Source organism: Budorcas taxicolor, chromosome 24 (genome assembly GCF_023091745.1).
Source record: "Budorcas taxicolor isolate Tak-1 chromosome 24, Takin1.1, whole genome shotgun sequence".
NCBI lineage: Eukaryota > Metazoa > Chordata > Mammalia > Artiodactyla > Bovidae > Budorcas > Budorcas taxicolor.
In genome coordinates this window covers 1584174-1603400 of record NC_068933.1, presented here as the reverse complement: position 1 = coordinate 1603400, position 19227 = coordinate 1584174, and the positions used below count along the sequence as shown (strand labels likewise).

Genomic DNA, 19227 nt, shown 5'->3' with positions numbered 1-19227 from the left:
CTTTCGTGAGTCCTGCTCCTCCCAGAGGCCTTCACTTCAAGATCCATCTTGGCTAAGGTGTGCATGCTCACCCCAGGGGAAGGTCCAGAGACAAATTAATGGCAGGAGGTAGTGGGGAGGGGGGAAAAAAGCAAGATGATTGACCTGAGGGAAGACAAAGACACAGAAAGGAGTTTTTTCTGCCTCCTTCAGTTCAGTTCAATCACTCAATCATGTCCGACTCTTTGTGACCCCATGGACTGTAGCATCCAGGCCTCCCCGCCCATCACCAGCTCCTGGAGCTTGCTCTAACTCATGTCCATTGAGTCAGCGATGTCATCCAACCATCTCATCCTCTGTTGTCCCCTTCTCCTCCCACCTTCAATCTTTCCCAGCATCACAGTCTTTTCCAAGGAGTCAGTTCTTCGAATCAGGTGGCCAAAGTACTGGAGTTTCCACTTCAGCATCAGTCCTTCCAATGAATATTCAGGACTGATTCCCGTTAGAATGGACTGGTTGGATTTCCTTGCAGTCCAAGGGACTCTCAAGAGTCTTCTCCAACACCAGAGTTCAAAAGCACTGGTATTCTTCAGTGTGCAGCCTTCTTTATAGATCAACTCTCACATCCACACATGACCACTGGAAAAACCATAGGTTTGACTAGACAGCCCTTTGTTGTCAAAGTAATGTCCCTGCCCCCTTATAAAGGATTTAAACTTCCCAAAGGCGAGACCCCCTCTGATCTCACCAGTGTGCCTTTCTGCATGGACTTTTCTTCCCAATAAACTTTCCATCTTACCCTTTACCTTCTGCCTCTTGAATGGACAGGCAAGGCTAGGGGCATCAGCCCTAACTGCTGGCTCCTTTGGTCCCCTGGTTAGTGACAGGGCCCACATGGGGTCACAAACAAAGAATAAAGCACAGTGATCTGTGAGACTGACCACATTGCCCAAATGGCATCCAGGTATCTCACTAGCACCTAACTTCTCAAAGCTGTGAGACTACCAGATTCCAGACCTCTGGCCACATGACCACTCCTTCAGAGAATTTTTCATTGGTGGGGTATAAGAAGGACTCCTTATAGGGGACTGGAATGCAAAAGTAGGAAGTCAAGAAACACATGGCAAATTTGGTCTTGGAGTACAGAATGAAGCAGGGCAAAGTCTAATAGAGTTTTGCCAAGGGAACACACTGGTCATAGCAAACATCCTCTTCCAACAACACAAGAGAAGACTCTACACATGGACATCACCAGATGGACAATACCGAAATCGGATTGATTATATTCTTTGCAGCCAAAGATGGAGAAGCTCAATAGTCAGCAAAAACAAGACTGGGAGCTGACTGTGGCTCAGATCATGAACTCCTTATTTCAAAATTCAGACTTAAATTGAAGAAAGTAGGGAAAACCACTAGACCATTTAGGTATGACCTAAATCAAATCCCTTACGATTATACAGTGGAAGTGAGAAATAGATTTAAGGGACCAGATCCAACAGACAAGGGTACCTGATGAACTATGGATGGAGGTTCGTGACATCATACAGGAGATGAGGATCAAGACCATCCCCAAGAAAAAGAAATGCAAAAAAGTAAAATGGCTGTTTGAGGAGGCCTTACAAATAGCTATGAAAAAAAGAGAAGTGAAAAGCAAAGGAGAAAAGGAAAGATATACCCATTTGAATGCAAAGTTCCAAAGAATAGCAAGGAGAGATAAGAAAGCCTTCCTCAGTTATCAGTGCAAAGAAATAGAGGAAAAGAACAGAATGGGAAAGACTAGAGATCTCTTCAATAAAATTAGAGATACCAAGGGAACATTTCATGCAAAGGTGGGCTGAATAAAGAACAGAAATGGTATGGACCTAACCGAAGCAGAAGATATTAAGAAGAGGTGGCAAGAATACACAGAAGAACTGTACAAGAAAAATCTTCACGACCCAGATAATCACGATGGTGTGATCACTCACCTAGAGCCAGACATCCTGGAATGTGAAGTCAAGAGGGCCTTAGGAAGCATCATTATGAACAAAGCTAGTGGAGGTGATGGAATTCCAGTGGAGCTACTTCAAATCCTAAAAGATGATGCTGTGAAAGTGCTGCACTCAATATGCCAGCAAATTTGGAAAACTCAGCAGTGGCCACAGGACTGGAAAAGGTCAGTTTTCATTCCAATCCCAAAGTAAGGCAATGCCAAAGAATGCTCAAACTACCACACAATTGCACTCATCTCACACGGTAGTAAAGTAATGCTCAAAATTCTCCAAGCCAGGTTTCAACAATACGTGAACTGTGAACATCCAGATGTTCAAGCTGGTTTTAGAAAAGGCAGAGGAACCAGAGGTCAAATTACCAACATCCACTGGATCATCGAAAAAGCAAGAGAATTCCAGAAAAACATCTATTTTTGCTTTATTGACTATACCATAAGCCTTTGACTGTGTGGATCACAATCAACTGTGGAAAATTCTGAAAGAGATGGGAATACCAGACCACCTGACCTGCCTCTTGAGAAACCTGTATGCAGGTCAGGAAGCAACAGTTAGAACAGGACATGGAACAACAGACTGGTTGCAAATAGGAAAAGGAGTGCGTCAAGGCTGTATACTGTCACCCTGCTTATTTAACTTTTATGCAGAGTACATCATGAGAAATGCTGGGCTGGAAGAAGCACAAGCTGGAATCAAGATTTCCGGGAGAAATATCAATAACCTCAGATATGCAAATGATACCACCCTTAAGGCAGAAAGCAAAGAAGAACTAAAGAGCTTCTTGATGAACATGAAAGAGGAGAGTGAAAAAGTTGGCTTAAAGCTCAACATTCAAAACCTAGGATCATGGCATCCGGTCCCATCACTTCATGGGAAATAGATGGGGAAACAGTGGAAACAGAGTCAGACTTTATTTTTTTGTGCTCCAAAATCACTGCAGATGGTGATTGCAGCCATGAAATTAAAAGACGCTTACTCCTTGGAAGAAAAGTTATGACCAACCTAGATAGCATATTGAAAAGCAGAGACATTACTTTGTCAACAAAGGTCCGTCTAGTCAAGGCTATGCTTTTTCCAGTGGTCATGTACGGATGTGAGAGTTGGACTATAAAGAAAGCTGAGCACCGAAGAATCGATGCTTTTGAACTGTGGTGCTAGAGAAGACTCTTGAGAGTCCCTTGGACTGCAAGGAGATCCAACCAGTCCATCCTAAACGAGATCAGTCCTGGGTATTCACTGGAAGGACTGATGTTGAAGCTGAAACTCCCAATACTTTGGCCACCTGATTCAAAGAACTGACTCCTTGGAAAAGACCCTGATGTTGGGAAAGATTGAAGGTGGGAGGAGAAGGGGATGACCAAGGATGAGATGGTTGGATGGCATGACTGACTCAATGCACAGGAGTCTGATAAACTCCAGGAGTTGGTGATGGACAGGGAGGCCTGGCGTGCTGCAGTCTATGGGGTTGTAAAGAGTCAGACACAACTGAGCAACTGAAGTGAACTGAAGGACTCCGTCAGAAAGGGAGAACACTGGTTCTCCTTAAGAGACAGTCACCCTCTCTTTTCCCTCAAATAAATTTCCTTTTCTTGCCTGACTGCCTGGCTTAGGGGTCTCTTTTTCTGTGCACTCGCCTGACAGTTAGGACTCCTGGTCTGGGAAACTAGGACCTTGCTTCCAGCTACTGCTCACTGCTGCTGACTGCATCATGCATCCCGAATCAGTTATGATGAGCAGTGAATTAATAGGAAATTGAAGACGATGCCACTTTAATGGTAGAAACTGAAGAGAGACTAAAGAGCCTCTTGATGAAGGTGAAAGAGGACAGTGAAAAAGCTGGCTTAAATCTCAACATTAAAAAAATGAAGATCATGGAATACTATGCCATCACATCATGGCAAGCAACTAGGGGAAAAGTAGAAACAACGGCTGATTTTATTTTCTTGGGCTCCAAAGTCACTGCGGACGGTGGTTGTAGCCACAAAATTAAAAGACGCTTGCTCCTTGGAAGAAAAGCTATGACAAACCTCTCTCTCTCTTTAGTCGCTAAGTCGTGTCCAACTCTTGCGACCCCATGGACCGTAGCCCACCAAGCTCCTCTGTCCATGGGATTCTCCAGGCAAGAATACTGGAGTGGGTTGCCATTTCCTTCTCCAGGGAATCTTCCCGACCCAGGAATTGAACCAGAGTCTCCTGCACTGCAGGCAGATTCTTTACCAACTGAGCTATGAAGGAAGCCTCCATGACAAACCTGGACAGCGTATGAAAATGTAGAGCCATCACTTTGCCAACAAGGTCCGTCTGGTCAAAGCTCTGGTTTTACCAGTGTCATGTATGGATGTGAGAGCTGGACCATAAAGAAGACTGAGTGCCAAAGAACTGATGCTTTGGAACTGAGGTGTTGGAGAAGACTCTTAAGAGTCCCTTGGATAGCAAGGACATCAACTAATAAATCCTAAAGGAAATCAACCCTGAATGTTCATTGGAAGGACTGATGCTGAAGCTGAAGCTCCAATACTTTGGCCACCTGATGCGAATAACTAACTCATTAGAAAAGACCCTGATGCTAGGAAAGATTGAAGGCGGAAGGAGAAGGGGACGACAGAGGATGAGATGGTTGGATGGCATCACTGACAATGCACATGAGTTTGAGCAAGCTCCAGGAGCTGGTGATGGACGGGGAAGCCCATGGGGTTGCAGAGAGTCAGACACAGTTTAGTAACTGAACAACAACAAAGGTGATCAGAAACATTAAAAAAAAAAATTTTTTTTTTTTTTGAGGAAACTCTTTTAAGGCCTCTTAGGGTGAAAATTACTTTTTTCTTTTGAAAGTTACATTTCTAGGTGTCTTTGAGATGTAAACGTTCTATCTGATCTTCCTAAGTAGTTCTATTGTGCTTGTTTGTGTCAGGCTTATAAGAGGTGTTTTTATGATTTGCTGCTGCTGTTGCTAAGCCGCTTCAGTCGTGTCCGATTCTGTGCGACCCCATAGATGGCAGCCCACCAGGCTCCCCCGTCCCTGGGATTTTCCAGGCAAGAACAATGGAGTGGGTTGCCATTTCCTTCTCCAATGCATGAAAGTGAAAAGTGAAAGTATAATTAAGTGGTGGCCAAATGACTGATTTAAAATTAGAGAAACTAACTAATTAAATCTAGAGCACAGACCAAAAAGCTGCCAAAACTGGGGTTTCCTAGGAACTGCAGGATTTTGTCACATATGAATACCCCAACTTTGGGCTAATTGCAAAGCCATTACACCATGCTTTGAAAGGTACAGATTCTGAAACTTCGGTTTGAATGGGAGGTTGGCAAAAGGCATAGAGACTCTGAAGCTGAATCTCATGACTGAAACGGCCCTAGGCCTGCCCAAGCTCCAGAAATAATTCAACTTGTATGTGCAGGAGAAGCAGGGGCTGGACCAGGGTGTGGTGGGAGAGAATGCCTGGCCAGTAACTTATCTTTCAAAGTAGCTGGACACCAGGGCCGCCAGCCAGCCCTGCTGCTTACGAGCAGTAGCCGCCACCTGTGAACTGCTAAAAGAGGCAGTGAGGTTCACTTTGGGCGAGCCAGCCACAGTGTCCGTCCCACAGAAGGCCCTAGTCCTGCTGGAACGACGGGGTGGATGCTGGATGGCCTCAGGGAGGATGGGGAGAATCAGGCAATCCTCCTTGATGACCCCTGTGGAGCCCTGAACCAAAGTCACAGGGTAAAATCTCTGTAACTCACCAAGCCCCATAGCAACTGTTGCCCCGAGCCTCCAGACCTAGACTGGCCAGTTCCCTGATCCCATCTTAGGTAAAATGCCCACCCTACTATCCACCCTGTGCTGTGCTGCGCTTAGTTGCTCGGTCGTATCTGACTCTTTGCGACCCCATGGGCTGTAGCCCACCGGGCTTCCGTCCATAGGGATTCACCAAGCAAGAAAACTGGAGCGGGTTGCCATACCCTTCTCCACGGGATATTCTCAACCCAGGGATCGAACCCAGGTCTCCCGCATTGCAGGCAGATTCTTTACCGTCTGAGCCACCAGGGAAGCCCACTCTATAATATCCTAACCAATCACCTACTGCCACCCTTCCAGTAGGAACTTTCTTTGTCTTGAGGCTGTAAAACTTGGCTACTCGTCTGTGAAAGGGTTCTGCTCTCCCTCGAGCTGGCCCACTGTTCTAACAGTGTCTCCCACTCTAATAAACTTCATTCTCTTCTCATTTGGCCTCATGTCCAGAAATGACCCACCTGTGCATGGGCCGGGACAACCCCCAATGTCACCACAGAGTGAGCAGTTCTTACTTCCTTCTGCATGCTTCCTCACTCCCTGAGCAGGAGATCCTCCAAGACACCTGGAGGTTCGGAGACTGTCCCCCTTGATTGACTGGGTCTGTCAGATAAGCCCCTGAGCAAGGCTGGCTGGGACCTTTTTCTGACGGCAGTGATTCTGGGAGGGAGGGTTAGTGGCGGGCAGTAGCTATGGAGCAACCGATGACTGTGGCCAAAGCCCCCTCCCGACCCCACTCTGCACAGAAAGCTGAGCTCATTGCTCTAATCCCAGCTCTAATCTTCCCAGAAGGACAAAGGGCCTGACTTCCTTTTCTTTACCCAACTCTGGGGATCACAGAGCCTTTCCTATAACAGTAGGTAAAACAGGGAACAAAAAGAAAAATCCTTCTAAACTCCCCCCCTAAAGACCAAAGCTCATATAGTTAAAGAAACTGACCAAATGACTGTCAGGTTCATGTGGACTGGGAAATATTCAATATTAAGTTGATACTAGTATTGTTTAAGCTTGCTGATCTAATCAATATAGGCATGCCATTAAGAGTCAAAGTTCAATTACATGGGACTGAATTTACTGATGAAACATGATTTATAACTTTACGACCTTAGAAAGAGGTGGCAAGAATACACAGAAGAACTACACAAAAAAGATCTTCATGACCCAGATAACCATGATGCTGCGATCACTCACCTAGAGCCAGACATCCTGAAATGCGAGTTTTGGGAGGAGATTTTTATGACCCCTGATTCTTCTATCTTCTCATACCTAGAGAAACACTAACATCATTGATGGTGACAGCCACTTTGACTGTTAAAAATTTTACAGTTAAAGTAAAAATAGAATAGATATGGAAATAATTAGGTGACACTGAGGCAGAAATTGCTAGACAGTGTAAGACTATGAGACCTCAGTTCCTTTTTAATTTCAATATTTTTGCTCTTAAGTAAGCATCTCACTCATTCTAATTTCTAGGCATTCAGAGAAATGCCTCCCTGGTCTGGAGGGTCATAAAACATTCAGACCCCGTGTTAGGGGAAGCACACTGATTGAAATCGCCCACCCTGGCCAGGCTCCCTAGTAACCATTTGCATGAGCCATTTTACGACAGGAGGTCCTGGTAAGGAACACGGAACTAATGAGCCACCACCAACCGGAAGAGTTCGGGAAAGGTCAAAAGGAGACACCACATGTCCGACCACCTCCCAGAATCCTCCTCTCTGACATCCAACTTGGCTGAGCGGTGTGTGAGCCACCAGGAAGGACTCTGAGTCAGAATGATTGGCCAAAGACAACCTGGAAACTAATCCAGCGCCAGAAAAGCCGAGACTGGGAGCCACGCAGCCAAGTGGGTCTCCTGTGTTCCCTCCCCCTGCTGCTCTCCGCCCGGGAGCCCTCTTCCAATAAAGTCTCTTGCTTTGTCTACACGTGTCTCCTCGGACAATTCTTTTCCGCTTGTTAGACAAGAGCCCGCTCTCTTGGGGCCCTGGAGGGGCCCCCCTCCTACAACACCAGGACAAGATAATCATAAACTGCTGTCCAGTTTCTCAAGGGGAAAAAACTCCAAGAAGACCATTAGCTCTTAAACATATATTTGGTCCCTAAATAATGGTCTGGGGTCTTGAGAAAAGGTCAAGTGATGGTGTTGCAATGTCTGCAGAAACTGAGAAACAGGGTCCAAAAAAGCCATAACAATGACAAGCTGGACATTGCGACATTCAAACTGATTGGTCAAAAATGACACACGTTAAAGTCGCAAGCAATCAAAGGTATACAGATCATTTCTAGTAGAGATATAAACCTGCTGTAATGCCCGCCTTTTGGGGCTCTTCACCCCCTCTCAGAGTCTATGTTGAGAGCTCTGTATCTCCAGCCTTTAAAAATAAACTTTTCCTGTGTGAGAGTTTGCGAGTTTGCAGAATTCATTCTTTGGCTCTGTGAATAGACTTGGTTTTCACATTTCAGTACCATGGTGTGATTGCAGACAAGTCCTTGTATTGTTAAGAACTTGAGTTTTCTGAGCTGCGTCAGACCTGGCATGCCATCAGCCATTCTAAAAACAAAGTCTGCTAGGAGCAGGTGATTAAACCTTACTTTTTAAAGGTCTCTTCCTGTAACTGTTATATGTTTGTGCTTAGTCCCTCAGGCGTGTCTGACTCTTTCTGACCCCATGGACTGTGGCCTGCCATCTTCGCTGTCCATGGGGATTCTCCAGGCAAGAAAACTGGAGTGGGTTGCCATTTCCTTCTCCAGGGGATCTTCCCGACCCAGGGACTGAACCTAGGTCTCCTGTATTGCAGGCAGATTCTCTACCATTTGAGCCACCAGGGAAGTCCAATCCCAAACAAAAGCAATGCCAAAGAAAGTTCAAACTACTGCACAATTGCACTCAGTTCACATACAACAGAAAGGTAATGCTCAAAATCCTGGGAGCTAGGCTTTACCAGTACATGAACTGAGAACTTCCAGATGTTCAGCTGAATCTAGAAAAGGCAGAGGAACCAGAGATCAAACTGCCAACATCCGCTGGGTCTTAGATAAAGCAAGCCAAGTCCAGAAAGACATCTACTTCTGCTTCATTGACTACACTAAAGCCTTTGACTGTATGGATCACAACAAAGTGTGGAAAAGTCTTAAAGAGATGGGAGTACCAGATCACCTGACCTGCCTCCTGAGAAACCTGTATGCGGGTCAAGAAGCCACAGTTAGAACTGGACATGGAACAACAGACTGGTTCCAAATAGGAAAAGGGGTATGTCAAGGCTGTATATTGTCACCTTGCGTATTCAACTTATATGCAGAGTACATCATGTGAAATGCCAGGCTAGATGAAGCTCAAGCTGGAATCAAGATTGCCAGGAGAAATATCAATAACCTCAGATATGCACCCTAATGGCAGAAATCGAAGAGAAATTAAAGAGCCTCTTGAAGAAGGTGAAAGAGGAGAGTGAAAAAGCTGGCTTAAATCTCAAAATTCAGAAAACTAAGATCATGGCATCTGGTCCCATCACTTCATGGCAAATAGATGGGGAAACATCAGAAACAGTGACAGACTTTATTTTCTTGGGCTCCAAAATCACTGCGGATTGTGACTGCAGTCATGAAATTAAAAGACGCTTGCTCCTTGGAAGAAAAGCTATGACAATAGAAAGCAGAGACATCACTGCCAACAAAGGTCTATATTGTCAAAGCTATGGTTTTCCACTAGTCAGGTATGGATGTGAGAGTTGGACCATAAAGAAAGATGAGCACCGAAAAATTGATGCTTTTGAACCTTGTTGTTGGAGAAGCCTCTCAAGGATCCCCTGGACTCCAAGGAGATCAAACCAGTCAATCCTAAGGAAATCAACCCTGAATACTCATTGGAAGGACTGATGCAAAAGCTGAAGCTCCAGTACTTTGGCCACCTGATCCCAGGAGCTGACTTGGTAGATAGTGGCTCTAGGTTGGACATTTGCAATCAGCCAACCTCCTTTTTGCACTCCCTGAGGCAAGAGATAGGTGGGGTCCAGTTGAGGAATTTACAGCTTCCTGTTTGTTCTCCAAAATGGAACAAACAGTAGAATCAGGGTAAATAGCCAGTCTTGCAAACATCTCAAGGAAATAATCATGGCAAGGACAAAGAGAGGCAAAACCCTGTCTGAGTAAAGATGAAGGGAACACCGTTTCCCTCTTTTTAGGATAAGGGAGACACTATACAAGCACAGAAAGGTTTGCTGGAGGCAAAAGTCAGAGGATGATGCCAGGCCACAGTGAGTCTTGCTCCTTCCAGAAGCCTTGCTTGGAGATCCACCCTGGGGAAGGTCCTGAGACAAACTGACGGGGTTGGGGGTGGAGAGGCGCAGACAAAGCATGCTTATTGGCCTGAGGGAAGACAAAGACCTGGAAACCGCCCCCTTATAAAGGACGTAAACTGCCCAAGGGTGAGACTCTCTCTGAGCTCACAGTGCTCATTTCTGATACGGTTTTGTTTTCAGCAAACTTTCTATTTTGCTCTTTCCCTTCTGCCTCTTGACTGGGCAGGCAAGACCCGGGGCCTTCACCCCAAGTGCTGGCTCCTGTGGCCCAGTGCTTAGGGCTCTGGGGCTGGGAAGCTACGACCTTGCTTCCGGCCACTGCATCCCGAATCAAACTCCCTGGAAAAGCCCCTGATGCTGGGAAAGACTGAGGGCAGGAGGAGAAGGGGGTGAGGGGCACAGGATGAGAGGGTGGGATGGCATCACCCACTCAAAGGACACGAGTTTGAGCAAACTCTGGAGACGGTGGAGGACAGGGCAGCCTGACGTGCTGCAGTCCGTGAGGTCGCAGAATCCGTGTGGACTGAGGGATTCAACAACAGCAAAGTTAATGAACCCTGAGGAACCCCCTACTGGTCTCTAACATTAAAAGCTAAACAAGCCTGTTCTATTTATCCCAGTTTTAAGTGATCTATTTAAGGGGCCAGAAAAATTTACATTGAGATATCTGACCAATTATTTTGGGGCAGTTAGGCCAAAGGGCCTGACTTCCTGGGCTTTACCTGATTGGGGACAGAAGAGCCTTATACACAGAAGTAGGCAAAACAGACAAAAAACAACAACAAAAGCTTCTAAACGCTGTCCGAAGATCAAAGCTTGTTGACTGGATCCTTGTGAAAACTAAAGTCAAAGGTACAGAAGTTGGTGGAATTTAGATAAATATATATAAATTGGTATATTTAAATGGGCTTTATATAAGGTGGTTACTGCTCTTATTTAATTATATTGTGGGAAAGACAAGGCATATAGTTTGCCACTAAGGAAATATTAACTAAATGTGCTGAGGATACCAACAGGTACCTGAGTCATATAAAATAAGTAAACTGGGAATTAACAGGCAAGGGTTAATGTAAAAAAAGTGTTTTTGCTTTGGTTTAATTTATAAACTCAGAAAAGTCTTTGCGAAATGCCTTATACAAACCTTTGAAGACATGATAAATTAAAACTCGAAAGTTATAAAACAGAACTTTGTAAATTAAATTTCAGTTTTATTAAAAATCTTGCCACTGATTTTAGTAACTTCAGGTGACAGAACTGTTCTTTGAAAAAACTAAATAACTGTCTTTGTCTTGCAAGTAAGTAAACCAGAATATGAATACAGGCCTCCAGGCGCTGAGACTAAGCCCAGTTAAACAGACAAGTCCTGGGAAACCAAGAAAAAAAATGGCAGTTTTAAATCAAAACTGCTGAGAATGTTCCCTCAGCCAAACCTTATAGAAAGTAAGCCTTAATCATCTGAACAAGCAACTTTAAGGTCTTCCAGCTGTTAACTAGTAAGTTTATATTAATATCGTTCAATACCTGGTTCATAGCTAAAGCCATGAGATCTCATTTGCTTTTGTCTGTGTACACATTATACATATATGATATCTCTACTTCTAAAAGATATTATTAGAATTGGATTTATAAAGAGCTCTATTTAATTTTAATAAAAAATGCTTACATTTGAAGAAAACTGGCCAAGATGACTTTCAGGTTCACGTGGACTGGGAAATATTCAATATTAAGTTGAAACCTGATATTAATTTTTAAGTCTGTGGATCTAAATTAATATAGATGTTATTAAGAGTCATCAAATTTAAGTATAATACTTTATTGTTCCTAAGTTTAATAAATAAGACCTTACTAATCTCTTGCAAGAAAATAACTGGACATGAAGAAACTTCAAGGTAAATGTAAATAAGATAAAAACTTTGGGATAAAAACTTTAAAGTATGCATATTTTAGAAATGTCTAAGTAAAACGATCTTTCCAGATGTTCGGTAACCTAAGATGCTAAAGCTGTGCCAATTTAAGCTAAGTGATGAAAGTTTATTTATTTAAAAGATGTATCAGTTACTAAAAAATAAAAAAAAAATTAAAAGTATTTGAGAACATTAATGAAAATGTTTATCACCTGAGATGTTCTCTATAAGAAAGCAAATGTTTTTAGAAATTATCACTGGTATTTATGCTCACCAATCTATAGAATGCTAATATAAAGGTCAGTGGTTGGTTGCTTAAGGAAACTAGGATGTGTGTTTTCAGTAAAGAAGGTATGAAGAATGAAATTCCATTTTATGAAGGGAAAAGGAAGTAGGTCTGACTGACAGGTGGCTATTTCAGGATGGGAGATCAAAGTAATGGGTAAAAAAGTGATAAGAAGGTGTGTGGAACGTGGACCTTGAGAAGAGTTTTGTGCATGGTTAGGACGAAGTTTAAAATAAATTTAATTAGGTTTACCTTTAAATGAATTTAAAAGTAAGCTGGTGCAAAAACTTTTCAGAGAGAATTTGACTTTTCTCTGTTAAGGGACACAGATTCTTCAGATGTTGAACTGCCTTTGATAATAGATTTAAGTTTATTTACCTCTTAAATGATGCATGATACATTTACCTCTAAAATTCTTTATTGTTACTTTGGCTAAGTGAACAGCTATTGTTTCACAATGACCTAGACTGAGTGTTCCAAAGCTCTCTGGTATTTGTTGACAAAACTTCCTAAATCATTCTAATGAAGCCCTTTTGACTTCCAGCTAACTTTGGGAAGCTTCAGAGGGTTCCTGAAACATCCCAAAGAGAGATATAACACTAATTAGGTTCATTTTGCGGAGAAGGCAATGGCACCCCACTCCAGTACTCTTGCCTGGAAAATCCCATGGACAGAGGAGCCTGGTAGGCTGCAGTCCATGGGGTCGCTACTAGTTGGACACGACTTCACTTTCACTTTCACTTTTCACTTTCATGCATTGGAGAAGGAAATGGCAAGCCACTCCAGTTGTCTTGCCTAGAGAATCCTAGGGACGGGGGAGCTTGGTGGGCCACCGTCTATGGGGTCGCACAGACTGAAGCGACTTAGCAGCATCAGCAGCAGGTTCATTTTGTATGCAGAATACATGGGAAGTATTGTCAAGTAACAAACCTTGGGTTACACTGTATGGTAAATGTTACTAATATAGATATCCTAGAAAGAAAGTGAAAGTGAAAGTGAAGTCGCTCAGTCGTGTCCAACTCTTTGCGACCCCATGGACTGTAACCTACCAGGCTCCTCCGTCCATGGGGTTCTCCAGGCAAGAATACTCGAGTGGGTTGCCATTTCCTTCTCCAGGGGATCTTCCCAACCCAGGGATTGAACCCAAGTCTCCCGCCTTGCAGGCAGACGCTTTAACCTCTGAGCTACCAGGGAAGCCAGAATTCCTACACTTCTGGTATGTCTGGGTAAAATGTTATCAGTAATAATTCGAGTTACTATCTTAAAGAGTTGTCACAGCACTAACCAAGTTTTTTGCAAAAATGCTTCCTTTTCAAGAAAATTTATAGAAAGGACTTTTGGATAAATAAAAATTTCTGAACTGAGTAAGAAATTAAAGGACTCTGATGGAAAATCTGACTTCACAAAGGTTAACAAAAGGACTGAATGAACTAAGTTTCTGTGCCCTAAATGACGCATATTTATTTTCTCTGTGACCTTGGTTAAATGGAGAGGTATTGTTTCGGTGACCTCTGAGCCTGTGTTTTAAAATCCTTTTGATATTTCTAACAAACTTCCCAAATATCAAAATAGAACTAGGCTTTTTAGCCTCCAGCTGACTGTGATGGATGCTTCAAGGAAGTACCTCTGAGGAAACTCAGAGATAAATGTTAAGCTACGTTTATTTGATATTTTTAATTCAAAAACATTGTCAAGTGATTGAAATTAAATTTTAGGTTGTGATAGATAAATACCAGTAATTCAGATATTTCATAATTTACATGGAATTCCTAACATCTGACAACCCACTCCAGTACTCTTGCCTGGAAAATCCCATTGATGGAGGAGCCTGGTGGGCTGCAGTCCATGGGGTCGCTGAGAGTCAGACACGACTGAGCGACTTCACTTTTCACTTTCATGCATTGGAGAAGGAAATAATAGCAACCCACTCCAGTGTTCTCACCTGGAGAATCCCAGGGACAGGGGAGCCTGGTGGGCTGCCGTCTATGGGGTCGCACAGAGTTGGACACGACTGAAGCGACTTAGCAGCAGCAGCAGCGACATCTGACAAGTCCTGATAGAATGTTATCAGGCATAATTCTAGAGATTATACTAAAATGTTATATATTCCAAGTTTCTTAACTATGTTGTACTCAAATCTTCAACCATGCAGAAGGGCCAAGGCACAATCAGTAGGGAAGCTGCTTTTAGAAAGAGTGATTCCCATCTGGGGACTCCCCTCTGAATTACACAGTGACAGAGGGACACATTTTTCTGGACAAACTTGAGGAAATGTGTAAAATTTGGTCAATTATGCAACATTTCCATTGTTCCATTCCATTCCATCACCCCCAGTCTTCTGGGTTAGTGGAAAGGGTAAACCGAACAATGAAAACTCAGTTGGCTAAAATGACGGCTGCTTATTCCTTCCCTTGGCCTAAGGCTATTTCATGGGTTCTCTTCAACCTCAGAGCTATTCCTTTTGGCAAACATCATTTGTTTCCCTTTGAGACAATTACAGGGAGACCAATGAGACTGGATGAATATGATTCTATATTACTTAAGGGAGATATATTATTGAAAGGGCTTAGCCAAAGTATTGACAAATCATTCTAAATTTGTTTCTGAAATTTACTGTAGTAATCTATCCTCAAATGAAGATCAGATGTCCCATGACCTACAACCAGGAGATTACATATATTAAAAAAAGATATCATTCAAATGACTCCCTCCAGCCTAGATTGAAGGGCCCTTATTAGGTTCTTTTAACTATCTCACGTGCAGCAAAACTAAAGGGAATTGACCCTTGGATTGATATCTCCCACCTCAAAAGGGCTCCTGCACCAGACTGGTTTATAGAGAGAACTGCTAACCTCAAACCCACCTTAAAACAACACTCTGATAATAAGGACACGCCATCACCAGGATGAGAAGAAGATGACATCAGAAGTAGCCAGCTGACCCAAGTGACCCTGCACCTGACCCGTATGATTGTTTGTAAGTTTTCTCCTTAGTTTTCTGGACTCTTGCACATGAATCAAATGTTTTTCTATCATGGGCATGATCTTGTGCAAATTTTAGAGATCAGTCAAATTGTTGGGTCAATTACCTGCATCCGATACTTCTGGTTTACCTTGATGGGTTTCTCTCCTCCAAGGCTCTGATTGGATGGCTCTTATAAAGTTTATTTTGGAAGAAAGAAATTATAGTTCTGTCTGGGCTGGTACTGACATCACTAGATGGGACCCACTCATTTGGCCAGTCAAACATACTTATTCTAACCCTGGCCATAAATATGAATTTTCCCTTAAGGTTACTCTAGCTCAGTCAGAACAAAGGCTAAATTCCAGTCGAAAAAAGTAAACTCTAGACTATTAGGGGGGACACTTCCTCAGTTTTGGAGTGTATTTATCTGGCTAACACCAGGCTATGGTAGTCTAAGCTTAAAGGCCCTACATGCTGGGAACAATTAAACCATACCAAGGATGATCAACCTAATAACACTAGAGAATTAGGCTAGGTACCTTATGAAAACAACCAATTTACCACTTCTCTTAAAGACGGTGATTGGTATGGAACAGATTGGGTCAGATGTCCAGAAATATACTGGCTGGCACCTATCGGGACTCAGTGGCTTTGTGGGTCCAATCTATGACCCTGGCTTCCACCAACCAGGCTGGCTAGGAAGGTGTACTTCAGGATTCCCCTGGGCTCAAGGCCACTTACGTGCAAACTCAGATGTGACTCCAGTATATTTACCATCAATATGAGCCCGATGGACCCAGAGATCTGTATGTCACTGGTATGATCACTTAGCAGCTATTTTTGTGACTTCAGTAGGATTGGAAAATGTCATTTCTTACACTGAAGACTTAAAAATTCACTCAAAAGACATTGCTGCTGCTACTGCTAAGTCACTTCAGTCGTGTCTGACTCTGTGCGACCTCATAGACAGCAGCCCACCAGGCTCCTCCGTCCCTGGGATTCTCCAGGCAAGAACACTTGGAGTGGGTTGCCATTTCCTTCTCCAATGCATGACAGTGAAAAGTGAAAGTGAAGTCGCTCAGTCACGTCCGACTCTTAGCGACCCCATGGACTCCTCCAGGCTCCTCCGCCCATGGGATTTCACAGGCAGGAGTACTGGAGTGGGGTGCCATTGCCTTCTCCGCAAAAGACATTAAATGATAGCAACTAAGCTACTAGCCTACTAAATTCTGAGGTCTTTATGATGAGAAAAGCTGTATTACAAAATCGTATGGCCCTTGATAGTCTTACAGCATCTCAGGGAGGCAACTGTGCTATCATTCAAATTGACTGTTGTGTTTACATACCAGATGAATCCTCTGATGTAACACACTTAATGACTCACGTGAAAAAGCAGGTTGCTGCCTGATGACTCACTTATCTAGCCTTGGTGATCTCTTAGGAAGATGGTTTGGTCATGGAAGCGCATGGCTTAAAATCCTACTTGTAATTTTAACAACATTATTAGCTGTTGTAATCTGTTTATTTTATAAGGCTAAACATCTTGAAAAACCAGATCGTGTTTATAATAGCGGAATAATTGCAATAGTGTGATTCTAGGTATGGGAAGAGGCAACAAGGGAAACACTCTTGGATCCTATTAGGTTAGAAGAAAGAGGATCCAGAGAATCTTTCATTCTCTACCAATGGGCCTAATCTGGAAATTAACATCTAGAGTGACAGACCAGTGCAGAACTTTCTCCTGATCTGGGAGGAGCCTCCCAGAGCCCTGGGATAAAAACAAACAGTGGTCATGAAATGTCTCCCAATGTGGTCGAATTTCCGACCACGGGGAGGGAATGTGAAATGAAATATTTTCTGCTCTATGCTCTACCAGTAAATATGCCTCTTCCAAATGCAAATTTCTGAGCCCAGATGAAAGCAAGCCAGCTCCTTGGGAGCCATCAGCTATCTTCTGCCCAGTAAGCACTGAGAAGCTGGGAGGAAGTGAGACAGCCATCCCCCCATCTGCCTTCTCTTCTGGTAAGCAGGGGATTAGCATGTGAACAATAAAGAAAGCAGGAGCGGCCCCAGATAGTTCCATCAAACGAAAGAAACGCCGCCCTTAAGCAGGGATTTTCTTTGTCTTGAGGCTACAGAAATAGGCTACCAATCCAGGAACCTGGGCCTCCCCCTGGCCCTTCAGTGGGTCAGCCCCCTGTGCCTGCAGCCCCCACACTATCTCTGCTCTCTGTTCCGAGAAAACTCACTCCCATCTGCAAGGCCCTGCGTCTGGACATCCTTTCCCATCCGCCCTTGGACCGCCTCGAGAACCAGCGCTTCATCCAGGATACTGGGCACCTCCTGTGCCAGGCTCCGGCCGTGCAGGCGTTTGGTTTTCCCAGAGATGTTTTCTCCTGAGGCTTTAGAGAGAGCCTTTGCGCTCACAGGTCACCCTGCATTTCTCTCCCTGGGCGAGCTGTCAGAACGGGCATCTGATTGCTCCCCGACCCGCCTTCCTGTGGCCTGGGCTCCTCACAAAGTCCCGCACACCCCATCCCATGTCTGCACCTTCTCCCATGGCGCGCCCCTCCCACGTGCCATCCATCACCAGCCTCGTCCCCAGAACTTTCCATCTTCCCAAACGGACCCTCTCCCCCGTTGAAACACTCACTTCCCCCCAACCCCAGCCCCTGGCAAACACGGAACCTTAAAGTAGTTTTGCTTTGTGATCAAACTGCTGGGTGCACGAGCTCCGCACCCCAGAGGGAAGCGCCAGCAAGACCGCTGTGCGGGGCGCGGCGCGGCAGGGCGAGGGTGGGGCCCGGGAGCAGGAGGCAGCAAGGACAGGCCAGTGTTTGGAAAGCCTCCCCCACCCGCCCCCGCCCAGGGGCACGCAGGCCTGCTGGGGGCCGGTGGCTCACCTCCAGCAGGGACACCCCCAGCTCCCCCTGAAGAGCCGGCCGTGGGGTGGGGGGACAGGAAGCACGTTAGCGGGCCCCTCCTGGGCCCCCCAGTACCTTCTGTTCCCGCCTTGTCTGTTGGCACAGACCCCTGCAGCGGCAGCTCTGCGCCCTGGGGTCCTGCAGGGAGCCTGCTGCTGCTCCGCATTCACAGGCTCTGCGCCCCAGGCGCTCCCTGAAGCTTCACATCTTCAATTGGCTTCTGCGGAGTCGTTTTTGCCTCTTCTTGAGGGACCCCAGTTCTGGGAGGGTTCAATCTGCTCTCCTCTCTACCCCACATCCTCTTTTCTCACGTGTCTCCCTTTCTATAAATTCCTCTCCTCTGTAACGTGTAACCTGCTTCAAGTTCTCAGTTTGGGTCATTACATGTTTTCTTTCTAGAATTTCGAGTTCTATATATATGATTTTCACTTCTCTAGTGAGGCTCCATCTGCTCTGAACACAGAATCACGTGTATTTTTAGGGAACATGTCTGCTAACTCTGACTTCTGGAATTCCCATGGAACTGTTTCTAGCGTCTGTTCTTATCTCCTGGGTTTTGGTACTTTTTCCTGTTACTGTCTCTGCCAACAGGTTTTTAACCAGATGCTGATTATTGCACCTAAAGACACTGCAGAGATGATTTGAGGAGCTGGGTGTATTTTCTTTAACTCTTGGGGGGCGTGTGGGTTGGGCAAATCCTTTGAATCCAGTCAGGGGCTGGGTTTCGGGGTTTTTTTGTTTTTGGTAAGCCGCCTCTAAATCAGACAGTGAATAGAGCATAGGTTTTGTGTTTAGAATGGTGAATTGGACATTACTTTGTACACTTGCTTCAAACTGACTAGAGAAATGTGAGTAGCAAGTCAGTCGTCAGTAACAATTCAGTCCTGGTTGCACTGTCAGAGCCCTGGGGAAGGGGGTGTGGGGTGTGTGTCTGTGTGCGCACACGTGTGTGCAGGCTCTCAGATGGTGGAGGAGGTGGTTTTGGGGGGAGAGGCTTCAGGACCAGCTGTGGGGGTGTGGTGAGCACCTGCGGGGACCTCCTTCAGCTCTGTCACCTTACTTGAAGGCCCAGCACAATCCCTCAAGAGCTTTGATCTTTCCGCTTCTACAGG

General features: G+C 44.7%; 1 protein-coding gene across 1 annotated transcript in view; it reads right to left on the bottom strand.

Moving 5' to 3' along the window:
- CLN8 (CLN8 transmembrane ER and ERGIC protein) overlaps positions 1 to 18295 on the bottom strand; it is a 51322-nt gene extending 33027 nt beyond the window's left edge. Inside the window, exon 1 of the mRNA XM_052661460.1 lies at positions 18191 to 18295. The gene's annotated coding sequence lies outside the window, so the exon portion shown is untranslated. The remainder of the gene's footprint in view (positions 1 to 18190) is intronic.
- Positions 18296 to 19227: the final 932 nt, after the last annotated feature.